This window comes from Pan troglodytes, chromosome 4 (genome assembly GCF_028858775.2).
Source record: "Pan troglodytes isolate AG18354 chromosome 4, NHGRI_mPanTro3-v2.0_pri, whole genome shotgun sequence".
NCBI lineage: Eukaryota > Metazoa > Chordata > Mammalia > Primates > Hominidae > Pan > Pan troglodytes.
Genome location: NC_072402.2, coordinates 37,412,222 through 37,437,760, shown reverse-complemented (window position 1 = coordinate 37,437,760; position 25,539 = coordinate 37,412,222). Strand labels below are relative to the sequence as shown.

Here is a 25,539-nt window from a genome sequence, read left to right as displayed (position 1 = left end):
CCATGGAGATGAGTAAGCCAAATACTGGCAAGATTCCCACTCAGAAGCCAAGGGCCTGCTGGGGACCCAGAACTGTGGTGTGCATGGGAGGATGGCCTGGTGAGCAGGAGAGGCCAGAAGGCCCTCTTCATGGGCTTCAAAAACCCAGGACACCAGCACTTACCATATGAAGCAAAAAGCCTACGAATCCAAACAAACTCCAGGGAAAAGTGTGCCATCAGTAGTCCTGCTGGTACAGACTCTCCTCAAAATCCAGCCTCTAACAATGAAAGCAGCTAAGAAGAGTTACACTAGCTGTTGCTGTCCCCTCTCCCTCCCACGCTTGCTCCCTCCCTCACACACCCTCCACCTTCCTCTCCTGTGCATTACTGAATCATTGCTGATCCATTTGAAAAATGGCCACATGCATGGACTGAACCAATATTCTGATACATATCATGTGGCAAAGAGGAGATGTCATTAGACCATAAGCAAAAAAAAAAAGCATTGCACGGGCGTTAACACAACACTTAAGTGTCCTCCTCAAGGAGCCACAGGCACAGGGAGTGGTGCAGCTCTGATTCAGTTAGGCTTTCACTGCTTTGTTACTGAGACGGGGAAAAAAAAGTTCATTAACTGCTATAAGCAGACAGACGAAGGAGGTATAAATTCTTCTTCTAGGACAATAGTCTTTAAAACCAAACAAAACATGATATAAGTGTCCACTAAGCAAGGGCTAAGAGTCCTTGCCCTGCTGTGGGAGAGCTGACAGCAGGCTGAGCTCAGTGCAGCACGCGTCCCCAGGCAGAGCACAGGCCGCTGTGAACTGTGGCCCAACTGCAGGGCCAGTCCAGGGCAGGGCAAGACCAGTGTGGGCTGAGGGGCAGGAGAAAGGCTCTCAAAGGAGAACTCCACCTGGGCTTTGAACTCTGTCCATTGTCAGCTTCTGCACTCCAGCAGGGCTCAGTGTCACCTTCTGACCCTGGCCTATGAGGTTTCTGGGCTCCCTGCTCAGTAATTCACATTCCAGAGCTTAAGGAGAGGATGCTGAGCTCAGCCCCTGGCCCCAGGAAGTCCCGCCAGAATCTTGGGGAAAAAGACTGGGAAGTCCCTCCGGAGAAGCCTGAGGGCTGAGGATCAGAAAGGCTTCAGGGCTGGGGCAGAAGGAGCCCAGAGGCAATTACTAAGGGGGATGGTGAAGCAGGCAGGACCAGATGACACCAGCCTAGGGAGTCTGGGAGGAATGTGGATTTTATCGTACCTGTGACAGGAGAAGACTGAAGATTTTAAGCAAGGGAGTGAAAGTGGTCTAATTTGCCACCTAATTTACATTTTTAAGAATTCTGAAAGCTGCTGTGTGTATCGCGGATCATGTAGGAGCACAAACTTTTTTTACAGAAAATCTATCGTTAAAACTCAGTATATACTGAGGCCACAAAGGGAGAAGTCTTTCTAATTCCATTTTCCCACATGTGATACAGACGAGTTCTGAGAACGCATGCACACATGGTAGGAGCTTCATGAGTTAAAAACCCACAGTGCATTTTAAGACAGTCCTTTCTAGACAGTGTATTTCTCTCCGAAACAACGAAACAACTATTTTTATTTATTTGTGTTTCTTCTCCCAAAAGACAAAACAAAAGAGAATAGGAAGAGAGAAACAAAATATTACTTTATAGAAAAGGACTATGACATTCCATTACACATTAATTTGGTTAGCTGTTGGCTGACAATGGAGCATTTTTCCTACTATCTCCTACTTACTATTCAAACTCTGACTTTGTGAAGACTTCTCCCATCCGATTAAAGAGGGTTTTTTAATCTAGTTGAAAATTTTAATGAAAATATAAAAATCATCCTGATCTTTGCATAAATTTCCCTTTAAAAATTAAAAATAGGAAAATAGCCATTAAAACAAATCAGTAGTAGCAGAGTAGGATTTGCATCTTTCAGAACTGGAATGCCATTGTATAGTCATTCCTCCAGAACTCTGAAAATATGACTACTATTTATCCACAGCCTTCCCTAGGCACTTAAAGTGCTTTACAAATATCATCCTCATAATAACCCCATAAAGAGAGGAGAGTTTGCTATAAAAGTTCATTGGGCATGAAAACTTGGCTCAGTTATTCAACAGCTTGATCCAAAAGCAATTATTAAAACTAATTTTTAACAGCAACAAAAATAATTTGGCTGAAAGAGTAAACTAATAAGCGGTCAACTACCTACCCATGGCACACTTCCTCTACATAAAGGCTGCCTTTCCTTGCCCCAATCCCCAGAATCACTTCTATGAAATCGGCTCCAGTAAACAGCGACAACCCAGAGGCCTGGTGCCAGGCGCAGTTTTCAAAGAGCTGGACTCCCTTTTACAGCAGCACTTCATCCTGCATTTAAAGTGCCCTTAAGGCTGGCACCAAATGAGCTGGGGAGACAGTGATTTCCTAATGAATTAAGGCTGAGCCAAGCTTCATAATGCATTAATGATGGTCCCCTAATAGTTTGAAGGCAGAGATTCATCCAGCCTCACCTCCCCACCCAGCTCTTCCACGTGCACAGCTGGTGATCTTGAAGTTCTCCTGGTAGACAAAGCACCAAGAAGATGGGTGGTTCCATGGAGCAGGCAGCTGTACACAGAAGCTAGTGCAAAGAATGCCAATAAGCCCTTTTCCAGGTGCCTCCTGAGGGGCAGGGGCAAGGCCAAGGAATGAGGCCAAGGCCACAGAATATACTGCTCAGAGGTCAACTTCCCTTAACAGCTTTCTACCTCTGTTGTGGGCTTGCTTCTCTCAAGACATAGGTAAGTTTCTTGGATGAGAAACAAATGCAGCTGGTTCTATAAGATCATGGCAAACTTGGAACATGCACTCATTTTTCTTGGTTCATAAATCCAGACTTATCCCTCCCACATACCTTAGAGGCAACCGGAAGTGACCAGGCAAGGAGACCGTCCCAGCCTTTTTACAGCATTGTATAGTGAGAAAAGGATTCACATCCCTGCTTCGCCACCGACTAGTAGAGTGCATTATTAACACAAGTCACTTTGCATCATTTACACAAGTCACTTATACTGAGCTTCTATTGCCTCATCTGTAAAACAGGTCTAATACCCCATAAGGTGGTTGTGAAGATTAAATGTATTAATGAATGGGCAGTGTCTGGAATAAAATAGATGCTAATTATCACTTTCTCCTGTTTGCATGAGGTCAACCTCCTCCTATTATCTGTAACTTTCACTGTTTATTACTCTCAGGTTCAAATTTTTAAATCCATTTGAAATGGACTATCCATGTCTATTTCATACTAAAAGAAAAGCCAGCCAGGATGATGATTTAAAACATGCTTTCAATCAAGCAGAGCTGCAGTCCAAAATCCAGCTCTACCACTTACTTGGTTGTATGATCTTAGTAAAGTTGTTGAACTTCTGACAGATTCATCAGGTACAAAAAGGGAGAAGGGGGTTAATATCTCCAACAAAGGACTGATTATATGAAGGATAATGGGGAGGAATAAATAGCTATCTCTGTAAGAGAGCCCTGGTCAACATACTCCCTGGGGCTTAGGACACCCTAAGCAAATGCCACTTCATCACAATACTGTCTTGTCTTGGTCACCAGAGTACCCTACGGCAGCTGATGAACAGGCCCCTAGAAATAATGCCTGCTCGCTGATGTTAAATTTGGCGCCGATGCTATGAGAAACATGAGTTAATGAAAGGGTTTAGCTCCAAGTTTTAAAAAGCTTCATGGGTGAAATATGGCTAGACAGTCTTTGCCCTGAATCTGATGTGGTCCCTCAGTGTCCAGGGGCAGCCTGGCCTGATCTGCCTGGGCATTTATAGCTGGCCCCTTAGCAAGCAAGGTCCAACAGACAAATGCTACTAGAACAATTCTATCCACCTTCTCTGGCTTGGGAGTCTCCTTTTATTTCCACTAGGTCCCCAAAGGGTGGGAGATGGCAAGAAAGCTTGTTCTTTACCTGTACAATGAGCCTCTGGGTAAAGCTCACTGATTTTAAGAAAAAATAATCTACTTCTAAGCTCCACCTCTGGAATTAGAAAAGCAGTGTTAAATCAAACTGATACAAGTGGTTCTCACAGTTATGTGGCACATAAACCTACTGTTTCTATTACTACATGCCAGACTCTACCCATTTTATTGTTAAGTCTTTAGGAAACATTCTAAAATCATTTTGTTACATTTGAACTTAAACTTATGGTGGAACCCATATTGACTCTGCAAATATAAAAATAAGAGCATCAATACAGCTCATGTTTAGAAAAAGAAAAAAGGACTAAAAAATTTAGAAATAGAAAGTGACTTCAGACCCTTTCAAATTATATTTTACCAAAAAGAAGTAACTACTGAACACTTCAAACATGGCAGGTTCTGTTATAACCCAGTTGATCTTCACAAAAACCTATGAGGTAACACTGGCTCCAATTTACAGATGAGGAACTGAAGCAAAGAAACTTCAAGTAACTTCCCAAAGATCGCCTAGCTGGTAATCGTTAGGGCTGATTCCAAACCCAGGCAGTCTGGCTCCAAAGCCTGGGCTTTTTACTACTCTACTAGCTTGTTTTATCTTAGCCACATTTTAAAATCAAAATTCAAGACTCTCTCCACCATAAACTGCAGAAGAGACTTTGACTTCCACCTACAATGGGGGCAGTATAAACATTTCAGGGGTTGATGCCTGTACAAGCATTTAGGATCCCTGGTCTCTATTCCCTGACAGCCTTTGGGCAAACCAATCCCCCTCCCATAGCCAAAAGCCTCTGGTGTGTGGAGTGGGGGGAAGGGAGAGAGGAGACGGGAGAAGCAAGAGTCCTGTCCCAGTTGAGAACCATCACGGTAAACAGAAGATGAAATCAAAAGGCAGCAAGAAAATTTATGCAAGAAATACCTGTTTATCAAGCAAAGGAAGATGAAAAAAAGGAAGGAGAGACACTGGGAAGATACATAACAGCATAACATATTTCTTCCCTCTTCCTACATCAAATCACATAATCTTAAACTGGTAATTAGACTAAAAACAATCCAAATTTTTAAAAAGTCATCAGGGCTCAATAGCTAACAGAAAACTGTTTTCTAAAAACAAATCCATATATGGTAGGCATTCATCTGCTCTTTCATAAACTCTAAGCACAAGATTTCAAATTAACTTATGACCTGCCAGACATCTACAAACCTAGCCTCTTGATAGAAGCATCGTGAGAAGCCCTTTCCCTTATTCAGCCTAATCTAAAAGAACTCAGATTGTCCCAAAATACAAAACAAAATTTGATTCAAAACCTCCTGCTGGGACTAGTAAGAACCTATACTATCATAAGGGAGCCACTCATTTGGCTCCATAAGTATAAATGACTAAGAAGGTCAAACTGAGGGATACACAAAAAATACAACACCCACACTCCTTCCTCAGCCTGTCCTCTCTTTTCGACCATCTGATAGGGCAATGTTCTGGAAAGCAGTCACAGGTGACTCACCCAGATGACTCCACAGCAGAGAGGTTACCTTTGCAAAGCTGGTGCTAGGTAGGTTCTCAGGACCAGGAATGCTTACCTAACAGTTGCACTCTCTTCTGCAACTTGCTCACCCACACTCCTCCCTCTTGTCCTCCTTCCTTCTGCCCTCTGTTCTTCTCCTCCCCATCCTCCCATTCCCTTGGCAATCCAACCTCTTTTCCCAGGTTTTTGTTGTTGTTGTTGTTTTGGGTTTTTTTTTTTGAGATGAAGTCTCACTCTGTCACCCAGGCTGAAGTGCAGTGGCGCAATCTCGGCTCACTGCAAGCTCCGCCTTCGGGTTCACGCCATTCTTCTGCCTCAACCTCCTGAGTAGCTGGGACTACAGGTGCCCGCCACCTCACCCGGCTAATTTTTTTGTATTTTTAGTAGAGACGGGGTTTCACCGTGTTAGCCAGGATGATCTCGATCTGCTGACCTCGTGATCCACCGGCCTCGCCCTCCCAAAGTGCTGGGATTACAGGCATGAACCACCACGTCCAACCTCTTCCCAGGTTTTCTTTTTGACCACCCCGACTATGGATTGCTTCGGAAGACATTTTACATAAAAGTCACGAAAGAGGTTACAGTAAGAATTCCAAGGCAGTCGTATCCAGATTTCAGAATACTATGCCAATAAATGCTCATCTCCCCTAATCCTTGCTCAGTGTGCTGATGTGTCCCAGAGGAGAAGGAAAAGGATGCTAGAAGGGATTTAGGAAGTCTAAGGACATGCGATTGTCACCAGCAGCCCTTCAGAGCCTTTGCTAGGAAAGAACTATTGCTCTCCTTGCAACACCTCAGTCAACAGTTCCTGATATGAGTCTGACTCTTCTCAATGACCCCAGCATTAACAGTGACATGCCTGATGTCCACAGCCCTGACAACCTGGACTGGTTTGCATTTCGGCAGAGATCTGCAAAAAGACAGCTTATCCAGCCCACCTGCCCTAATTAAGGAGAAAGATCCCTGCAGATGGTTTGTTAATTCTGACTTTCTTGAAGCAAACCCTAGCTTCTGGAAGAACTCATAAGGTAGGCCTCAAAATCTGAAGTGTCACAAGTCCCTTTTAATGACAGTAATTATGACACTTCTAGAGTTTCTCTTTTTTTTTTTCTTTTTTTTTGAGATGGAGTTTTACTCTTGTTGCCCAGGCTGGAGGGCAGTGGCTCAATCTCCGCTCACTACAGCCTCCGCCTCCCAGGTTCAGGCGATTCTCCTGCCTCAGCCTCCTGAGTAGCTGGGATTACAGGTGCGTGTCACCACGCCCAGATAATTTTTTGTAATTTTAGTAGAGACGGGGTTTCATCATGTTGGCCAGGCTGGTCTCAAACTCCTGACCTTAGGTGATCCACCCACCTCGGACTCCCAAAGTGCAGGGATTACAGGCATGAGCCACCATGCCCAGCCTAGAGTTCCTTAAAAGGAACAGGAACTCCACACTTATGTGAAAGCTATTTGTTTTCTCTAAGAAAGAGGTAAGTTTGAATAATTATTTATTTTTCCACTCTCACCAGCTCAGCCTAATGGATAGTTTGTTCTACCTGCTTGTAGGCACACAGACATCCATCTGTGCACCCATGGGTGCAATTTTTCAACCTATACTTTAACACTGTTCACCTCCAGGAGACACACTTTTTAGGGTGCTTCCCTAAAAGGTGCTTCCAACCCCAGGGCTGGATTTAGGACAAGCCGATCTCATCTTGAAAGAATAACTGCAAAGCTCTTTCAAGCTGTGAACTTCAGGGAGGATCCACAGAGTTGCCTTAGAGTATGAGAGCAATAATTTAGGAGAGGGCGCCGGATGAAGGCAGGACTCTGACCCTACTCTCCAGATTAAACAGAACAACTCCACTTTTTAAAAAATAGTTGTCATAAGCAATATTTATTAAAATTAAAATATTTGTTAATAGTTTGATAGACTATGCCAAAGAGGCATTAAAGTCTGCAGAGTGGGGCAAAACTTATTCCCAGGCATGGTGACCCTTAAAAAATTTAGGGGCCGGGCGCGGTGGCTCACACCTGTAATCCCAGCACTTTGGGAGGCCGAGACAGGTGGATCATTTGAGTTCGGAAGTTTGAGACCAGCCTGGCCAACATGGTGAGACCCCATCTCTACTAAAAAATACAAAAATTAGCCAGGCGTGGTGGCAGGCGCCTGTAATTCCAGCTACTTGGGAGGCTGAAGGAGAATCGATTGAACCCGGGAGGCAGAGGTTGCAGTGAGCCAAGATCGCACCACTGCACTCCAGCCTGGGTGTCAGAGCAAGACATTGTCTCAAAAAAGAAAAAAAAAAATTATTCAGGAAGACCAACGAACTGTCTCTCAAGAAGCTTCCATAGTAAGTTTTTATAAGAGCACCAGATGAAGAGGTTGATTTTATTTTTTAGGGGTCATCTGAAACAAGTTTTAATGGTGTCTCACATTTTGTGGGTCAAGAATTTGGGCAAGGAGCAGCTGGGAGGTGCTTCTGTTCCATGTGGCAATGGCAGAGGTCGGTCACAGGCAGCATTCGGCCGGTGGACGGGCTGGTCTAGAGGCTTGGTTTGCATGTCAGTGGGGATAGCTGGAAGGCTGGGTCCAGATAAGACCATCCACTGGAGCGCCCAGATATGGCCTCTCCTGCCATGATGGCCTTAGGGGAGTTGGACTTACGAAGCGGAGCTCAGGGCTTGAAGAGCAGTGTTCCTTCCAACAAGACAGGAACTGCATGGCTTTCTGTGACTGGCCCTAGAAGTCAGTCCGGTGACACGTACTTTCGTCATCTCTATTGGTCAGGGCATTGACAAGTCCGCCCAGATTCAAGGAGAGGGACCCTGTTTTAAAATCCAAAACTTTTCCAGCCATACTGTATATAAATTCAAACACTCTAAAGGTAACATGCACTGAGACTTGAACATACACATTGAAAAAGGCCTGCTTCGGGACTCGGAGCCTGAGAAGAAAGAACCAGAATGCCTGCCTTTCGGAAAATCGGTCAAAACCAGACGGGACACAGCAGAATGGTATTATACAGACTTGGAGTTTAGAAACAGGCCATGAGCCCCACTATCACCAAAAAAATATCTGAACTGACAAGGCCAAGATTTGTGTCAATAGACCAATCACTTTTCTTTTTTTTTGAGGCAAGGTCTGGCTCTGTCACCCAGGTTGGAGTGCAGTGGTGCAATCTCAGCTTACTGCAACCTCTGCCTCCTGGGCTCAAACGACCCTCCCACCTCAGTCTCCCAAGTAGCTGGGACTAGAAGTGTGTGCCACCACACCTGGCTAATTTTTGTATTTTTTTGTTATTAATGGGGTTTCTCCATGTTGCCCAGGCTGGTCTAAAACTCCAGGCCTCAAGGAATTCACTCACCTTGGCCTCCCAAAGTGCTGGGATTACAGGAGTGAGCCATGGTGCTGGCCCCAATCACTTTTCTTTATAGGGCTTTGGCCTTTAGAAATTTCTAGAAGATATTTCAATGAGGCTGCTCTCCCTTGAGGAGCAAATCTAATGCTTTCATCATCTCCAACTCATCCTTTAGAGTTTACAGTTTACACTCGCTATGCCTCAGAGTTTTTATATTTATATATATATATATTTTTTATTTTATTAATATTATACTTTAAGTTTTAGGGTACATGTGCACAATGTGCAGGTTTGTTACATATGTATACATGTGCCATGCTGGTGTGCTGCACCCATTAACTCATCATTTAGCATTAGGTATATCTCCTAATGCTATCCCTCGCCCCTCCCCCGACCCCACAACAGGCCCCAGAGTGTGATGTTCCCCTTCCTGTGTCCATGTGTTCTCATTGTCCAATTCCCACCTATGAGTGAGAATATGCAGTGTTTGGTTTTTTGTTCTTGCGACAGTTTACTGAGAATGATGATTTCCAATTTCATCCACGTCCCTACAAAGGACATGAACTCATCATTTTTTATGGCTGCATAGTATTCCATGGTGTATATGTGCCACCTTTTCTTAATCCAGTCTGTCATTGTTGGACATTTGGGTTGGTTCCAAGTCTTTGCTATTGTGAATAGTGCCGCAATAAACATACATGTGCATGTGTCTTTATAGCAGCATGATTTATAGTCCTTTGGGTATATACCCAGTAATGGGATGGCTGGGTCAAATGGTATTTCTAGTTCTAGATCCCTGAGGAATGGCCACACTGACTTCCACAATGGTTGAACTAGTTTACAGTCCCACCAACAGTGTAAAAGTGTTCCTATTTCTCCACATCCTCTCCAGCACCTGTTGTTTCCTGACTTTTTAATGATTGCCATTCTAACTGGTGTGAGATGGTATCTCATTGTGGTTTTGATTTGCATTTCTCTGATGGCCAGTGATGGTGAGCATTTTTTCATGTGTTTTTTGGCTGCATAAATGTCTTCTTTTGAGAAGTGTCTGTTCATGTCCTTTGCCCACTTTTTGGTGGGATTGTTTGTTTTTTTCTCGTAAATTTGTTTGAGTTCTTTTTATTTTTTTAAATTTATTCAATCATAGAAAGGCAACGATGATCTACGAATGATGATCTACAATGATCAACAAGGACCTCAAACAGAGATCATCTAAGGGAGCAACAGATTGAAAAGCACCTCCCATCAGTCTCACGCCAAGGCAGTGGTTCTCAACCCAGACAATTCTGCCCTCTTCCACACCTCCAGAGCACATTTATTTGGTAAGGTCTAGAGACACTTTTCATGGTCATGAATGGGGAAGCAAGGTTCTACTGGCATCTAGTCAGCAGAGGCCAGGGACACCGCTAGGCATCCACTATAGGAAGCAGAGGACAGCAGAGCACCCACAATGCCACATGATCAGCGCAGAACGCTATGAGCACCGAGGCTGAGAAACCCTGTGCTGGGGCGCCCGCTCTAATGGAGCCAACTGCCAAGCAGCTCCAAATTATTCTCAACGTGATTTCTCTCTATTTTTGGACCATGTGTGTACAGTTTAATTTTTATGAGTTAAATGCACATATGCTGTGGCTCCAATGAAATATCTCATTTTTAAAAAGAGTTCTCCTACTAAAAGAAAATCATCATTCTCAAACTCCTTTTTTTTTTTTTTTTGGAGATGGAGTCTTGCTCTGTCACCCAGGCTGGAGTGTAGTGGCTCGATCTCGGCTCACTGCAACCTCTGCCTCCCAGGTAAAACCATCATTCTCATTAGGACACCATCCTTTAACTGAATCCTTAGGAGTCACTTTTAATTTAGAATCCCCAATCTCATCAATCATAATAAAAACAAACAGAAAACAAACCTTAAAGGATTCAGTATTCAGTGGTTCCCATATGCTCTGGTCCTCCGTTTCTTAAGATAATGAGCTGAAATGTTTATGCATGGATGCAGGCAAACCCCAAGTTAGAGAGTAACAGCCACTCTTTCAGTGCTGTCGTCTGGCAGCGGGAGAACAGCAGCAGCAATGACACAGACAGGGTGTAATCTGAGCAAACACACTCTAGACCTCTCCACCCATTCCTAAGTCAGCACAGATGCCTGCCTGCATCTCGGTGGAGTTACTTTCTTCCTTGCAGTAATACTCTCTCTCACACACCCTGCTCTGTTTGTGGCAGTCATGCTTTGGTTAACACTTACAAATCAAAAGCTCTCAAGCTACCAGACAGAAAACACCATTTAGAAACTGTTGGGTTCACCTTTGGAAAACTCCTGATAGTCATTTTTATTGGGTCTCTTCCACCACAAATTTGTAAAGCTATTTCCCATTTCTAAACATTAATTGCTACTTTCCTCTTAAAACGTGGTTTCAATGACACCAATACATGGCACGTAAAACCACAATTCCCTCAGTGAAATAAATTACTGCATTGCTGGGTTGGTGCAAACTGCAGTGCAGAACTGTTAGCAGGTCAGGCCTGTTAATGGTGTGTGATATGTTGCTATTCTCTCAGGACAAACATAAATACGTTTTACACAATTTTTTGGCTTTGCCTTCCCCTTTCCCCCTAAGCTGTTGGTCCAGGAAGTAGAATCTAACTGCCCCACAAAGCAGCTGGCCACCAAGAATGGCCCTCACTGGTCAGTGTTCCTCCCGAGAAACACATACTCTCTAACAAATCTGACCACAGGGCTCATTTAATTTTTTAAATGACTATTAATTTTAACTCATCTCAAAATACACACTCTAGAAGTCCCTTGATTCTAAAAGCATAGGAAGCCCTGGTAAATGCCAGTTTCCAGCACCTGTCTGCTATGGAGAAGAGCAAACATGACACAGGAGCTCCAGGACACTCAGGAGCAGGCTTCGAAAGCGACAGGGTGGCACCAGCACTTACATGCACTACATGCCTAAAACAACATCAGCTACCTGAACGCTCTGAGCACCTTGGCTGAGGGGCAACAATTAGGGAGAAACTTTCAGAAGGCACTGGATTACTCAAAGCAGACTCCCTCCTATTACAATAGCAGCGCCAATGACTACTTACTAAATTCCAGGTATGCCTTACATAGGTTCCCTCATTAAATCCTCCCAACAATTTTATGAAGTAGGCATGATTATCCCCATCTTGCAGATGAGAAGACTAAGCCCTGGAGAGAAGAATAATTTGCCTGAGGTCATAGAGCCTGGGAATGGGGAGCAGGGCCTGGACCCTGAGCCTGCCTGACTCTTAAGGCTGGGGCTTCCCATCACACACCACACATTCTGCCCAGAATTCAGTCCTTCCTTACTGTGGCAAAATGCGGCTGGGAGGGGCTGTCTCCTAAGCATTCTCTTCCTCCAAGGAACCTGACAGTCTCTCTAATGTTTCTTAACTGGTAAAATATTTAAAGGGGCTGCATTATCACCAAACAAAATCTAACCTTGTGTATTTAATCATTAACATTTTTAGGCTACAGAAAAGGCATGCTCTTTAGATTCAGGGTGAGCTGGGCTGCTTGTGAGGTACAACTGGGATCCAGAAAAGACCAGAAGATACAGACTGAGACACCACTGAGGCCTGCCTAGCTGGAGGAAGAACGTGGAGACCCTTACGGGGTCAGGCCTTGTAAAGAAGGGGGATGAAACTGGGGTGATGATTGGGGATCATATCCAGGCTGTGGGAAAACAGCATGTGTAATAGGGGAGGAAATCATCTAGAGGAAAATAGAGAAGATACAAATGGAAGAAAAGATGGAACACATCAAGATTTCTCTGACTTGCATTGTAAAAATGGAAGCAAATTCTTACAAAATAACCACAAACTTTGATTCTTATACTTCCACTCCATATAAAACTGTACTTAAGTGATTTAGACCTTATTCAGGGAGTCATTAACAAATGCATGTATACTATTTGACTTTGCAGGAAGAAAACCATGAATATGAACCAAACTTCTTGCTTATTACCATTAATTTTTATAGCAGATTGGAATCTTATGAATACAGAACTCCATCACATTATTAACATTAATTTTATAGCAAGTTGAAACCCCATTAATACAGAATTCCATCATGTTTCAGCATTTAATTTTGTAAACATGAACACTATTGTTTAGTCTCCATTAACTTTCTTTCTGCCACTACGGTTATAGACCCCCATAGATTGCTTTAAAAAGAGAAAGAAAGAGACAACTATTGCATTGAAACTATGTCACATGCAATAAGTATATAAATAAGCAAAAGGTGTGCCTTCATCCACAGGCAATGCTGAAACTCTTTTGCACTAAAGAGTGTGCATTCTAAAATACCCTCCATAAATGCTTAAGGCTCATAGCTGGGGAAGGTGGGCACTCCCACCTCACTTTTGTTTATACTTTCAAGAATCCTGAAGAGAATAATCAAGTTTTCCCCACATGTAAATGAATGAATGAAACTAGATTTTCCAAATAAGCCATTTTTTATTAACACATATGTATTCTTAATTTGTTTCTAATTTGCATGGCTTTGCACACAGTATATTTTGGGTTCAAGTAAACATTTACCATTTGCTCCAAAGCACTACGCTAGCACCACACAACAGGACAAGCTCATAGATAACTATATCAGTGCCAAAAAACAGCCCCCATGAGAAGTTCAAACACCAGACTATAAGGACACTACCACAAAATCACTTCCTAAAGGCCTGGCTTTCCCCAGAATAACAAAGTAACGATTAATGCCACTGTGCAAGATGAAATACACTCTTTTCATTCAAGCTCTAATAGCCTAGACAACAGTCATTCTTCTTGCTGCTTTGGCAACTGGCTCAACTCACTGCTGGCCTGCAGAGAGCCTGCCAGCTTTAGATCAATAAGTCCTGTGATCTTTAATACAGAACAGAAGCCACAACCCAACTGATTCTTTCTGTAGTCATCAATCAGGGTTTGACTCCAGCTTATCTCTTGACCCACCGGGAGATGGGCTGTCTGCCACACATCCCCTGGAGAGAAATGAGAAGGGTTGTATAAAGCAGGCACCGGCAGAAGTCAGGGAAACCAGTGAAAGGGATTTCCAGGAGGAACTGTGTTCTCTGTCCCAGAGGAGGCACATGAATTCCACCCGAAAATGGTCAGCTGTCAAGGATTCCAGAGGAAGCACACTCTCCCCTGGATAGCAGGCCAAGTGGTAAAGCCTGAAGGTCAATTTCAAGAGACACATCCTCAGCCAGGCTGGGAGGAGGGCCCAGAGTGGGCAGATGAAACCTAGCAAGCAGCAAGCAATAAAGTCTCCGCAGATCAGAGTTTGCGAATTTAAATAACATTTCTTGATTTTGCAAATTCTCTTTGGCAACTTTTAATCTTGAATTAATCTCCTATAACTATTCTAAATTTTAAAACTCCCTTGTAATTGTAAATCTCTTCTTGTTTGTGAATTAACCAAGAAGTTAAATAAGACAGATAAACAAACAGCAATGCTTTGAGTTACCAGCCTAGAAGTGGCTGTGTGGCTTACCATCCTGGTTTTCTTTTCTTTTTTTTTTTCTTTTTGAGATGGAGTTTCGCTCATCACCCAGGCTGTGCCTGCGCACACAGTGGCGCAATCTCGGCTCACTGCAACTTCGTCTCCTGGGTTCAAGCAATTCTCCTGCCTCAGCCTCCCAAGTAGCTGGGATTACAGGTGCCTGCCACCACGCCCAGCTAATTATTGTATTTTTAGTAGAGATGGGGTTTCACCATGCTGGCCAGGACTACCCTGGTTTTCTAAGTGCAGCCCACTGTAAGACCTGGTTTCCTTGGTTGGGGCCCATGGCAAGAGAGTTGCAATTCTCCAAATGCAGTTGGACAGTGGCAGAGACCCTGTGTGCAGGACTTCATCCTACTTCTGTTGCTACAGTGATCAAACGTGACCTTCCAGTCACACCTGCAGCATTCTATACGTACACACACACACACACACACACCCCTCTACAAACAGAGGGTAAGTCTGATGAGCTCCAAGTCACACATCCCTCTGAAAAGGCGGGGACTGGGCTGCAAAACGAGGGTAGGCTCCTAGCTGCTGGTAAGGAAAGGGGCAACTTCAAGCCTATTTTTTCCACAGTCATCTTGATTCTTCCGGGGAAGCTGAGCTATTGGGGCCATCGTCCAACTTCAGAGGGCACCACTCACACAGAATCCAATGTGAAAGGAGCCCCATCTGCTGAGCAAAGTGGCAGTCCTGCCTCCTACCCACCCCCAAACCTGAACAAGCCTGTCTTCACCACCAACTTTAAGGAGCCAGTTTGATTTTGCTACATCTCCATTTTCTAACCTATATATAATCTCAAGATAGCCTCAACTACATACAAGTTATTTGGCAACACTTCTACAGACTTTTCTGCCTACAAATATCTCAGAGAGAGCACTGGATTAGGAGTTGGAAGTCGTATCTTCATTTATGTCATTCATTCACCAAACAAATGCATGTTAAGTACCTAATACAATGCAGGCACCAAAGGTATGAAGGTGAACAAACAAGACAGACAAGAGCCCCTGGCCTCACGGGGCTTTAGCCAAGTTATTCAGTGTCCTAAACTGAAATTAAGGGGCTTAGACAAGAAGCTCTGTGAAGTCTCTCCCAGCTTTCCTATTCTCCACTCTCTGCATTGGCGCCAAGAGGAGACTGAAGCATTCTGGAATGTTCCGCCTCCCTGAACAGATGCTATTTTAACTCCACATACATATAGACATATAGGTCGGGTTGCGGCCATGTGACTTCTCTCCATTCTGCCAACCATAAACTACACATTTTCATCCCAGAGTTATTAAACTAACCGGTGCCCTAGTCCAGAAGGCCCACTGGCATGCACATCTCAGGCTCCATGGCACAGGGACCCTCTTAGCTCCATTCCTTCCAATGAGGAAATCTGGTTCCTTCAGATCCAAACTAAAGAAAAACAGGAGCAGGGCTGCCAAGCCTTCCTCACATGCTGCCTGGGTTTGTTTATTTCTTCTTCATCAACTCACATCATTTCTGACACTGCACTTCAACATCCTGAACACAGCCAGGGAAAAAAGCTTTTAAGAGGCACTGAAGTGCAGCCAACTTCTGATTAGCCACAGTCCTGAAGGAAAGGAGCAGCACGTGGCCAAAGCAAGAGGACTCTTGCATCCGCGTAGAGAAGGGCGAAGATTCACGTACAGGATACGGAGAAGCCTTAAGGGATCAAGTGCACATTCTTCCCTCTCCACACCCCACCCCCAGCAATTCCCTTCAGACATTTCAGGAGAACCCCTGGCTGGAGTCTTGCCTTCTGGGAGTTTCTGAGGGCACCGCATCCAACAGAAAGGGAGGTGTCCGCAGTCTGCATCATCAACTGGCAGGGGAAAATACCAGCTCCTGAATCAATGGGGGGAACAGATTTGTATAAGCACGATACAAACCTAAGCTATGATTAAATGTACTTAACAGTGGGTAGGGTCTTCATGAGCACATCTCAAGAGAAGTTTTTTTTTTCTTCAGAGCTAAGTTGAAATACAGTAAGCAGGCCTGGCACGGTGGTTCACGCCTGTAATCCCAGCACTTTGGGAGGCCAAGGCAGAAAGATCACCCGACGTCAGGAGTTCGAGACCAGCCTGGCCAACATGGTGAAACCCCATCTCTACTAAAAATACAAAAATTGGCCGGGCATGGTGGTACGCGCCTGTAATCCCAGCGACTCAGGTGGCCGAGGCAGGAGAACTGCTTGAACCCGGGAGGCAGAGGTTGCAGTGAGCCGAGATCGCACCACTGCACTCCAGCCTGGGCAACGAGAGCGAAACTCCATTTCAAAAAAACAAAGAACAACAACAAAAAACAAATATAGTAAGCAGAAATGTATGCAGTAGAGAGGGAGAAGCTGAGGACAAGAACGCCATCGGACATGAGACAGTAAGGGTGTGAATGAAGATGGACGTGGGAAAGGCTGGGCCCCAGCAAGACTCCTGACAAGGCAGTGGATGCCTTGTCCTTTCAGATGATATGCACAGGCCCTCGAAGTTAACCAGCATCTGCCTAGGGCTGTGTCAGACACTCTAAAAGCCCTTCCTATCCTCCCCTCTCCAGCCTCCCTCACTTTCCCTGTCTCCCCTGGTCACTTTGCTTCCCTCCCCACAGAAAGAAACCAAGCTGCTTTTGGGGAATGGTGCCAGCTGGTGGCTAGTACAAAGAACGGTTTCTCACCACTACTTCTCTCTCCTTTCTCTTAAACAAAGCTTTATTGCTCTCCTTCTCATCCTTTTTCCTCTGTTTCTACTAATTTTGATCACAGAAAGCTTAATTTCAAAGTTAGAATCCAGATTCCCCACTTCCCTACAAGGAGACCTCGGGCAAGTCACAGGACCTCTCTTTGCCTCACTCCCTCTCTGCAAACATGAACAGAAATACCTGCCTACTCAGCAGGGCATTTATGAAGCCCTGGATAGCTACTTCCACTCTGAACAGAACTGCATTCACCTGACAGAAGGCACAGCTCTCACTGACTCTCTGCTAACTCTACCATGTGCTTTGACACTCCGAATAATGCTCAACTCAAAGGAATCTGTCCGATGACCACTATGCTGCAAATAAAACAAGTCAACAGCAGAGGACCCACAAGCCTTCCTCAGAAGCAAAAGACAAAGTCCCAGCTCTGCAGGAGCTCATTTCTCTGGTGGATTTCTTCATTTTCAGATGGAATGCCATGTTCCTGAGTAGCTGGCTGAGTCCTACATCAGGACTTATAGCAACTAACCTCTCACTGTGGCAGGAGACACCATCTGTTCCTGACCACAGTGCCCTGAAGGGTTACTGTGCCTCCCGGCCCCTCCCTTGGCACACTGGAAATCGAGCTCTCGTTTTACCAGGAGAGACGTGGACAGGCCCTGTGTGGCTCTGCTGATCCCAAAATGCCATCTTGCTGTGATAAAGATCTCAAAAGGGCTAATGAAATTATCTCCTCTGCCTTTTATTCCTCAGTAACAACCAAAAAATTAGATAAAATGACCCCCTGCTCCTCTAATTTAAGGCCTACTTTATTACCTTCTACCCCAATTCTCTCTCTTTTAAACGGATATGAGACCCTGAAGACCCACAGGCCAATGGGATTAGTAATTGCTGGCTTCTTCCTCCTGGCCTGTTCTCCAGAGAGAATGTCTCCTTCCCCCAGGGTGGGGTCACAATCAGTTCAATCTTCATGCTTCAGAGACATCCCCTTTGAACAAGATCAGATGTTTCCCCACCCCTCCCTGGTGCTCCGCTCAAAGGAGCAGCAGCCCCTTCTCACTCAGAGTATTGGCGTCAACTCAGCCAGAAAGGCAATGGCAAAAAGGAGGAGGTCAGCATGGTTAATTGTCCACCAGGCTAAAACACAGGCCCACTCAAACCAGCACCTTGGGAGGGCTGGTCACCCCCATAAAATGTTAAGTGCACTTTGAACCCAGGAACAAGGAGAATGAGAACTATTTTCCCCAGCCTGCTGGGCTGCAAGGAGAGCTTCAGCTGTTTGTTTTCTTTTTCAAATTGTGGCCATAAAGGGAAGAAGGACTTCTCTGCAGTCATGTCAAGCAAGTAGATGAAATGCAGGCGAGGTGAGCCCTGAAGCTTGGCCATTAGGAAATAAAGTCAGGAAAGATAAGCATCAATGGAGGAGGTCTGAAGGGAGCCAACCAAGTCTTCCCCAGATTTGAAGGAGAAACCTGAGAAAACAGGATTTCAGAAGCCTGAGACATGGCTCAATATAAGAATGATTTATAGGGAAAAGGGGGAAAAGGAATCATAGAACGCATAATATTTACTCTTTAACATTAAAAAAGATGGATGAGGACTTTTTTCAGTCTTTTGCCTATTTGGAAATATTACTCCTATTAACTACTTATCCAAAGGACTTCCTTCTTAAAAAGGCCCATAGTGTTAAAAAGATGCTAAGGAACAGGAAACAGTCATTTCTTAACTGAAAGGGGACATGATAGTGATAAAACAATACCTCCAATCTTTTTGTAAGGGAAAAAGTCTAAGATATTCCATTTAAAATCAACTTTTCCTGGAAACAAGTACCTGTACGTTTTCCTGAAATCAACAACAAAACCCCTACAGTAGGTAAGACAAACTGGTCACCCAATCACAGCTGACAAGCTACCTGGTCCAAGTAAATGGTGGTTCCTAAATTATGCATTGATTGTGCTCTGGAAATGGAATAGAGCAAACTCTTCCCAGAGATGTCAATATATGCATGCAGCTTTGCAATGAAACTTGAAAGCCTGTTTCAGAGACTTTGCTTCCTCTTTAAGGAACTACAACTAAAGATAAAGGCTTCACCTGAAAAAAAAAATCCACAAAGGCTGAGGGAGGATGTGCCATGTATTAATCTTTGTACTAATACCTGGTTCCCAGGCATTTTAGCAATAAAGGAAACTGCGATGCAGAGCCCAGTATGCTAATGGCACTGGAGTCCCAGATCAGGAGACAAGCTGCTGTGTCTGTTAGTTGCCTTTGCTCTGATTTCTCCCAAATGTCAACCCTGGACACAAGGGGCCCATGTTGGACAGTGTCTTTGGATCAAGGCCAATCTATAAAAGCAGCTGTATTAAAAATACACACATACCCTGACATACAAATTCAACTGATAAGGCTCTAGCAGTCCCATCTTCAGAAATAGTAAACATTTCACTGAATGAAAACGCAGTACCTTATTAACAAGTCCAAAACACATATGACAAGTTCAGAAGCTTTAAGGAGATTCAGGAACTAAACCACTTCTTGGACTACTTGGGGTAGTCAAGATTCAACTAGCGACCTCTGTGAAGTGAGCCTGAACACACACCTCGTGAGCCCCTACATGGAGCCGGGCAGCTCAATAACTTGAGGGTTTGACCTACTTCATCATGGTTGCTGCTTTTCCTAACATGATCAGAACTGCATTGTAAAACAAGAGGGGGTCTGAGGATCAGATATCTCCTAGAAGCTCGGTAAACTGCAGCTCACTAGGAAGTGGCCGGCACTCTCCCTGCATGGGGCAGTGTGGAGACCAGACTCCCCACAAATGCCCTGTGGCAGCTTCTTCAGGGATGGTGTAACACAAACATTCAGTAACATCTCAAGTTCCAAAGACTGCTAAAACCCATGCATATTTTAACATCTGGGCTTTTTCGTTTCAATGTATTTTCTTAGCTTATTTTTCAAGTATGATAGACAAACTGATTCCATGGAGACTAGACATTCTTGGGCAAAGCTGAAATCCTCCTTCTATCCAACCCCTGGGAAACTTGAAGACCATGAAGAGGGTCAGCTGGGAGTCAAGGTTCCTTTACTGCCTTGTCTTTCATTCAATTCTCCTTCAGGAAGCTGTACAGCTGGGACTCAGCACCAAGCAGAAGAAACCATGGGGAAGTGACTACTTTTACATGGCACTTACTGTCTGGGAACCTCTACTAGGTTGTGGAAAGCACACATAGAAACCAGAAGACAAATTCTTTTGCTTTAGTGCTGCAAACACCCAGGATGGCAACTGGAAGGCTGAACAATGTGTAGTGTTAACGCAAAAGCAGAATAAGGCGGGGGCAAAACCTCAAGACCACATTCTCCTAGTGACAGTAGTCTTTGGCTAGATTTAAGTGCCACCCCAGGCATCAGAGAATTCAGCCACCCAGCAGCTCCTGAAAGGACTCAACTCTCATTTTGGCTCCAACATTCAGGTGATCCACTGCCCTGAGGGTTTCTACTCCCAACCCACAGGATAATGCGAGATCAACTCAAGCCAATCCGGGTACCTCTCAAAGCACCCAACTTACTAAGAAGAGTAAGGAAAACTCAAGTGTACTGATTTAGAAGTGTCGTATCAAAATGATTTAAACATAAACTGTGTTTTAAAACAAATGCTCAAGCCACTGAGGCATATTTTAATCTCCTTCAGGTTGCCCATTGGGAAAGTCTACTGTTTGTTCCCTATTGCCTTTACGTTTAGATAATGCTCAATCCTATGGTGGTCTGCATGCCAATGGCAGGGTTGCCTGGGGCTTCCAGGGTCTAGTTGACAACTCTGTGTCTCTCCAAGGGAAGCCAAGGGGTCTGGCTGCTCATGGCCACAGGTTGCCATTTAGTGCATTACTGCTCTGTGACCTAGCATAACTTACGCTACTTGGGACGAACGTTCTTCCACTTATTGAAAATCTGCTCCATGCCAGAAACCATGCTAGGTGGGAGATGGTACCAAAAGGAACTCACAGACAAGAGGAAAAAGATGTGCACAAACAAGTACGTAAAGCTCACCATGACAAGTCCAATGTGTTGTGTGAGCACAGAGAAGTGGCCATTCATTTTGCTGCGAAGCAAAAAAAGGTTACACTCTGAAAAGCCTCTCATTCAGACAGTTGATAAACAGGTGAAATTTGGGGCCAGGTGTGGTGGGTTATGCCTGTAATCCCAGCACTTTGGGAGGCCAACGCAGGCGGATCACTTGAGGTCAGGAGTTCAAGACCAGCTTGGCCAATATGGCGAAACCTTGTCTCTACTAAAGATACAAAAATTAGCTGTGTGTGGTGGCACATGCATGTAGTCCCAGCTACTCAGGAGGCTGAGGCAGGAGAATGGCTTGATCCTGGGAGATGGAGGTTGCAGTGAGCCAAGATCATGCCACTGCACTCCAGCCTGGCCTACAGAGCAAGACTCCATCTCAAAAAAAAAAAAAAGAAAAAAGAAAAAAAGAAATTTGGGCTGGATCTTAAAGGAGGAAAAGGAATTCTAAAGCACCGACCTAAACAGAAGAGAAAAGGGTGTTGAAACAAAGGAAAGAGGGCTGAGTAATGAGAAAGCCAGCCATGCCCAGGAGCAAGCCAGCAAGGTAAACATCTTTATCAGGCCACTCACAACAGCCACAGGGACCAATTTACACCTTTCTTAGAGAAGATGCTGCCCCACATTTAAGGATTTTCTTTCTACTGAATGAGAACATCGGGTGGTTATCAGAGTGCATTGTCATATCTAGGTATAAGGACAACCCACCTGGCTGTGAGCAGTCCCAGGTCCCTCACTTGCATGAGGTGCTTCTTAACAAAATGCAGAAACCATAGGCCAGCTGTCAACTCAAGAGTCTGCTTCCCAACTCACCTGAAAAACAATTGGAAAAAGTCATTTTTATTATTAACGGGAGTAGCCAGTCTTTCGATGGTTCCAACAGAAACCTGCAGTCTATGGCTAAGCTCTTTGGTCTCAGAGCAGAAAACAAGGCTAGTGTTACCTGGCCAAGGGGCTGGATCAAACAGACCTAGGTGACAATGCTAGTTTACAACTCAGTGACAGGGTAACTGCAGCCAGGTAGCTAACCTACCTGTGCTTCAGTTTCCTCCCCTGCAGTACCTACCTCAGAATGATTAGGAAGGTCTTCTATATGCCAGGTACCTTCTATATGCCTGGAAATGCCTGCATAAACATGTGATGGGTTCCCTGCCCTCAGGGAGCTTACAGTCCACAAAGAAAAATAAATAGGTCGCATTCACGACTTTGATGCAGCTGATAGGAGCTGAAAGGAGGAAAATACAAGGGTATATATGAGCCTTTGCAGAGGCACCAGCTGATTTCAGAGGCATCAAAGGAAGCTCCTCAGAGCAAGTGAGGGCTAAAATGAGGAGGTGGCCAAACTAGAGGGCAAGCAAAGAGCATGCCAGGCAAAAGGAACAGCAAGCCGGGGGTTCCTGGAAGCAAGGACACAGTTCACAAAAGAAAGAAGTTGGTGCCCACTGAAGCATTTCAGGTCACAAGAGGCCTTCTTGCAGCTGCTTTAGGAGAGTTTGGACTTTACCTTAAGGCTAATGCAAGCTCTGACACAGGAGAGGAGACTGTGATGGTTCAGACAGCTTTCAGCAACACCAGAGAGGAGAATAAACTGGAAGGAGGCAACGACACCCCATCTTAGCTGCCCCAAATGCCACAACCTGGTCTGTTGTGAGAGGGCAGAAAGACAACCCTCATGGTCAGAAGTGAAGCTGAGCTCCCTCCAGCATCTCCAGTGAACCACTGCTTCTGAAGCCCAGGTTCCTCCAGCATGAGGTGGTTCCTGCCAGGCAGACACCAGCTCAGTGCCACTGCCTCAGGGGCAGAGTCTGCCTGCCTCAACACACCCCCACCAAATGCCTGGGTGGCACCGTGTAGTGCAGCAGCATCACCTGGGAACGTGTCAGAAACACAAAGTCTCCACCATCCCAGACCTAGGGACTCAGAATCTCTGGGGTGGGACCCACATTCAGTGTTTTCACAAGTCCTCTGGGTGACGGTGATGCTTGCTAAGGGCAAGTCCTGGGGGACAGAGTACAGAGATGGCCCAGCCTGCTAACCCAGCAGCAATTCTGTGCTCAAGGCCTCACATTCCATAGTGCTTTGAAGCCCATTTCTGTTGTAAAAAATACACAAAGCTGGTTTTTACGCATGGCACCATTCCTAGTCCTGTGGACCAATGGGGTAGGGGACTGAGCCACCTTCAGGGTAGGGAGGTGGAGATGGGAGTGCAGGCAAGGCCCTTCCTCTTCTCCTGGGCCCTCATCTGTTTTAGGACAGGCAAAGGGAACTCGAGCTTCAAGGAAAGAGAATGCATGCTTCTCCTTTTAGACATTTCTCCTCCCACCTAGATACAGAATCTGACCACTCCATAAATGAAACAGTGAGGTCGCCCTGGAAGGCTCCATGTGGTTTTATTAGAGGGTCAAGTTTCTTCCTGGAGAGTGAAATGAACTCTGTGGTTACAAAGACACCAAGGCCCAGGAGCCATAAAGTAATTCAGGATTCAGAAGAGCCCAGTTTATCTGCCTCTTTCTTTGAATATCTATCTTCTCCTTACAAAAAGAAAAAAGATTACCCCTCCCCCCAAAAAAAGCATATTTCTGTAAACAGCAGACAAGTTCTCACATTCTTGTTTGTGTTTTTATAGCTCTTGCTTTCTTTACAAAAGGGGTTAGGGGGCGGTGGGGAGGCCAAAGCATCAAAATAGCACTCAGGTCATGAAGGGAGATGATGCTCCACTCAGCTCCCAGGGCCTGCCCCCAACACCAATGCCACCGTGAGGGTGGCTGTGCTGCAGGAACTCACAGGAAGTCATGCGTGGTATGGGGGTAGTGAGGACACTGTATTCTCAGTGCACCTCAAGTAGTGCTGCAGAAAACCCAACTGCCACCCCAGGTTTGGGCAGCACACTGTGTTTGCATGCTGCAGCCCTCTGGCCTCCCCACCTGCCCCTGTGCCTATGGTCCCACGCCTCCAAAGGCCTTCCATGGCCAAACACACTGCCACACCTGCTAGCCCTCAACGATCATGGCTCTTCCACCTGTCTCTCCCCACTAGACTGTGAGCTTTCCAAGGGGTGTCATAAGCATGTGTTGAATAAATGACTGAATACATAGCCATATGGACTCACCTGGAATAAGAGTTTCAGGCCTGCATTCCATCCCCTCACCCTTTCCAATCCAAAGAGGCAAAATGATTTGCCCAAGGCCGCAGAGCAAGCTAACGGCACAGGAAGGTCAGGGAGGCAGAACAGACAGTTCTTATCAATTTCTGCCTTTCACAGGCTGTGTTCCCATCTTTCCTGAGTACCATGCCCCCTTGAGGACAAAGACATTTTATTTGTGATAAGAATGGAGTCATTTTTTGTGTGTTTCATTTCAAGAACATGGAGGAACATCTTATGAATCTTAGAATGTGGGGCACTAAGCCCAATCTAGGGACACAGCAGGGACACCAGGGGAAGAAGAGTTGGGAAATGGCTGTGAGCCGTGGAGTGGGTCAGTTCTTCACAGACATTCCCAGAGTTCTGGTCCCTCGGGAGTGCTTCTGTGTAAGTCCTCTGTCGGTTCTGGTTTACTCCGGCAGCAGAGACAAGAGAATCTCCCAACCCATCCCCATTCTGTTCTCAAAACATACTCCACCACTTACACAAGCTTTGGCTTTGGCAGCAGAATGCCCAAGTTCAGTTTCTTTTTGCCAGCCAGAGGCTGAGAACTCTGCAAATGTAATGACTCTTTGCAGATACGACAGAGAAAGCATGCACTAATGCACATTACCTAGGTGGCATGCAATCTCAGGAGAGTCAAGCCCTTCTCTTCAAGTCCTCTGGGAAAGACGCCCCCAACACTCCCACCGCCCCCTCTTCCCCCAGGGAAAAGGGACGGTTTCTGCTGCTGGCCAAGCTCACCTAAGCAGGTATAGAAAACGGATCATTTTCCGAGTCTTGGATTTAGCTTCTCTCTCACAACCAAACTGACTTTAAAAAACAAAACCGGCCAGGCACAGTGGCTCACGCCTGTAATCCCAGCACTTTGGGAGGCCCAGGCGGGCGGACCACAAGGTCAGGAGATCGTGACCATCCTGGCTAACACGGTGAAACCCCGTCTCTACTAAAAAATACAAAAAATTAGCCGGGTGTGGTTGTGGGCGCCTGTAGTCCCAGCTACTTGGGAGGCTGAGGCAGGAGAATGGTGTGAACCCGGGAGGCAGAGCTTGCAGTGAGCCGAGATCGCGCCACTGCACTCCAGCCTGGGTGACAGAGCGAGACTCCGTCTCAAAAACAAACAAACAAACAAACAACAACAAAAAACAACCAACCAACCAAAACAATCCTAGGTACAATTATGGTGTTTAGTCTTAGTTTTCATATATAGATCACCTGGCTTTTCATTACAACTAGTATGTGAAATGGCCACATTAGAAGTGTGCCAAATGCATCG

General features: G+C 45.2%; 1 protein-coding gene across 1 annotated transcript in view; it reads right to left on the bottom strand.

The window, feature by feature from the left end:
- Positions 1 to 25,539, bottom strand: part of LHFPL2 (LHFPL tetraspan subfamily member 2) — a 161,804-nt gene that overhangs the window by 123,848 nt on the left and 12,417 nt on the right. Inside the window, exon 2 of the mRNA XM_054684279.2 lies at positions 21,830 to 21,934. The gene's annotated coding sequence lies outside the window, so the exon portion shown is untranslated. The remainder of the gene's footprint in view (positions 1 to 21,829; positions 21,935 to 25,539) is intronic.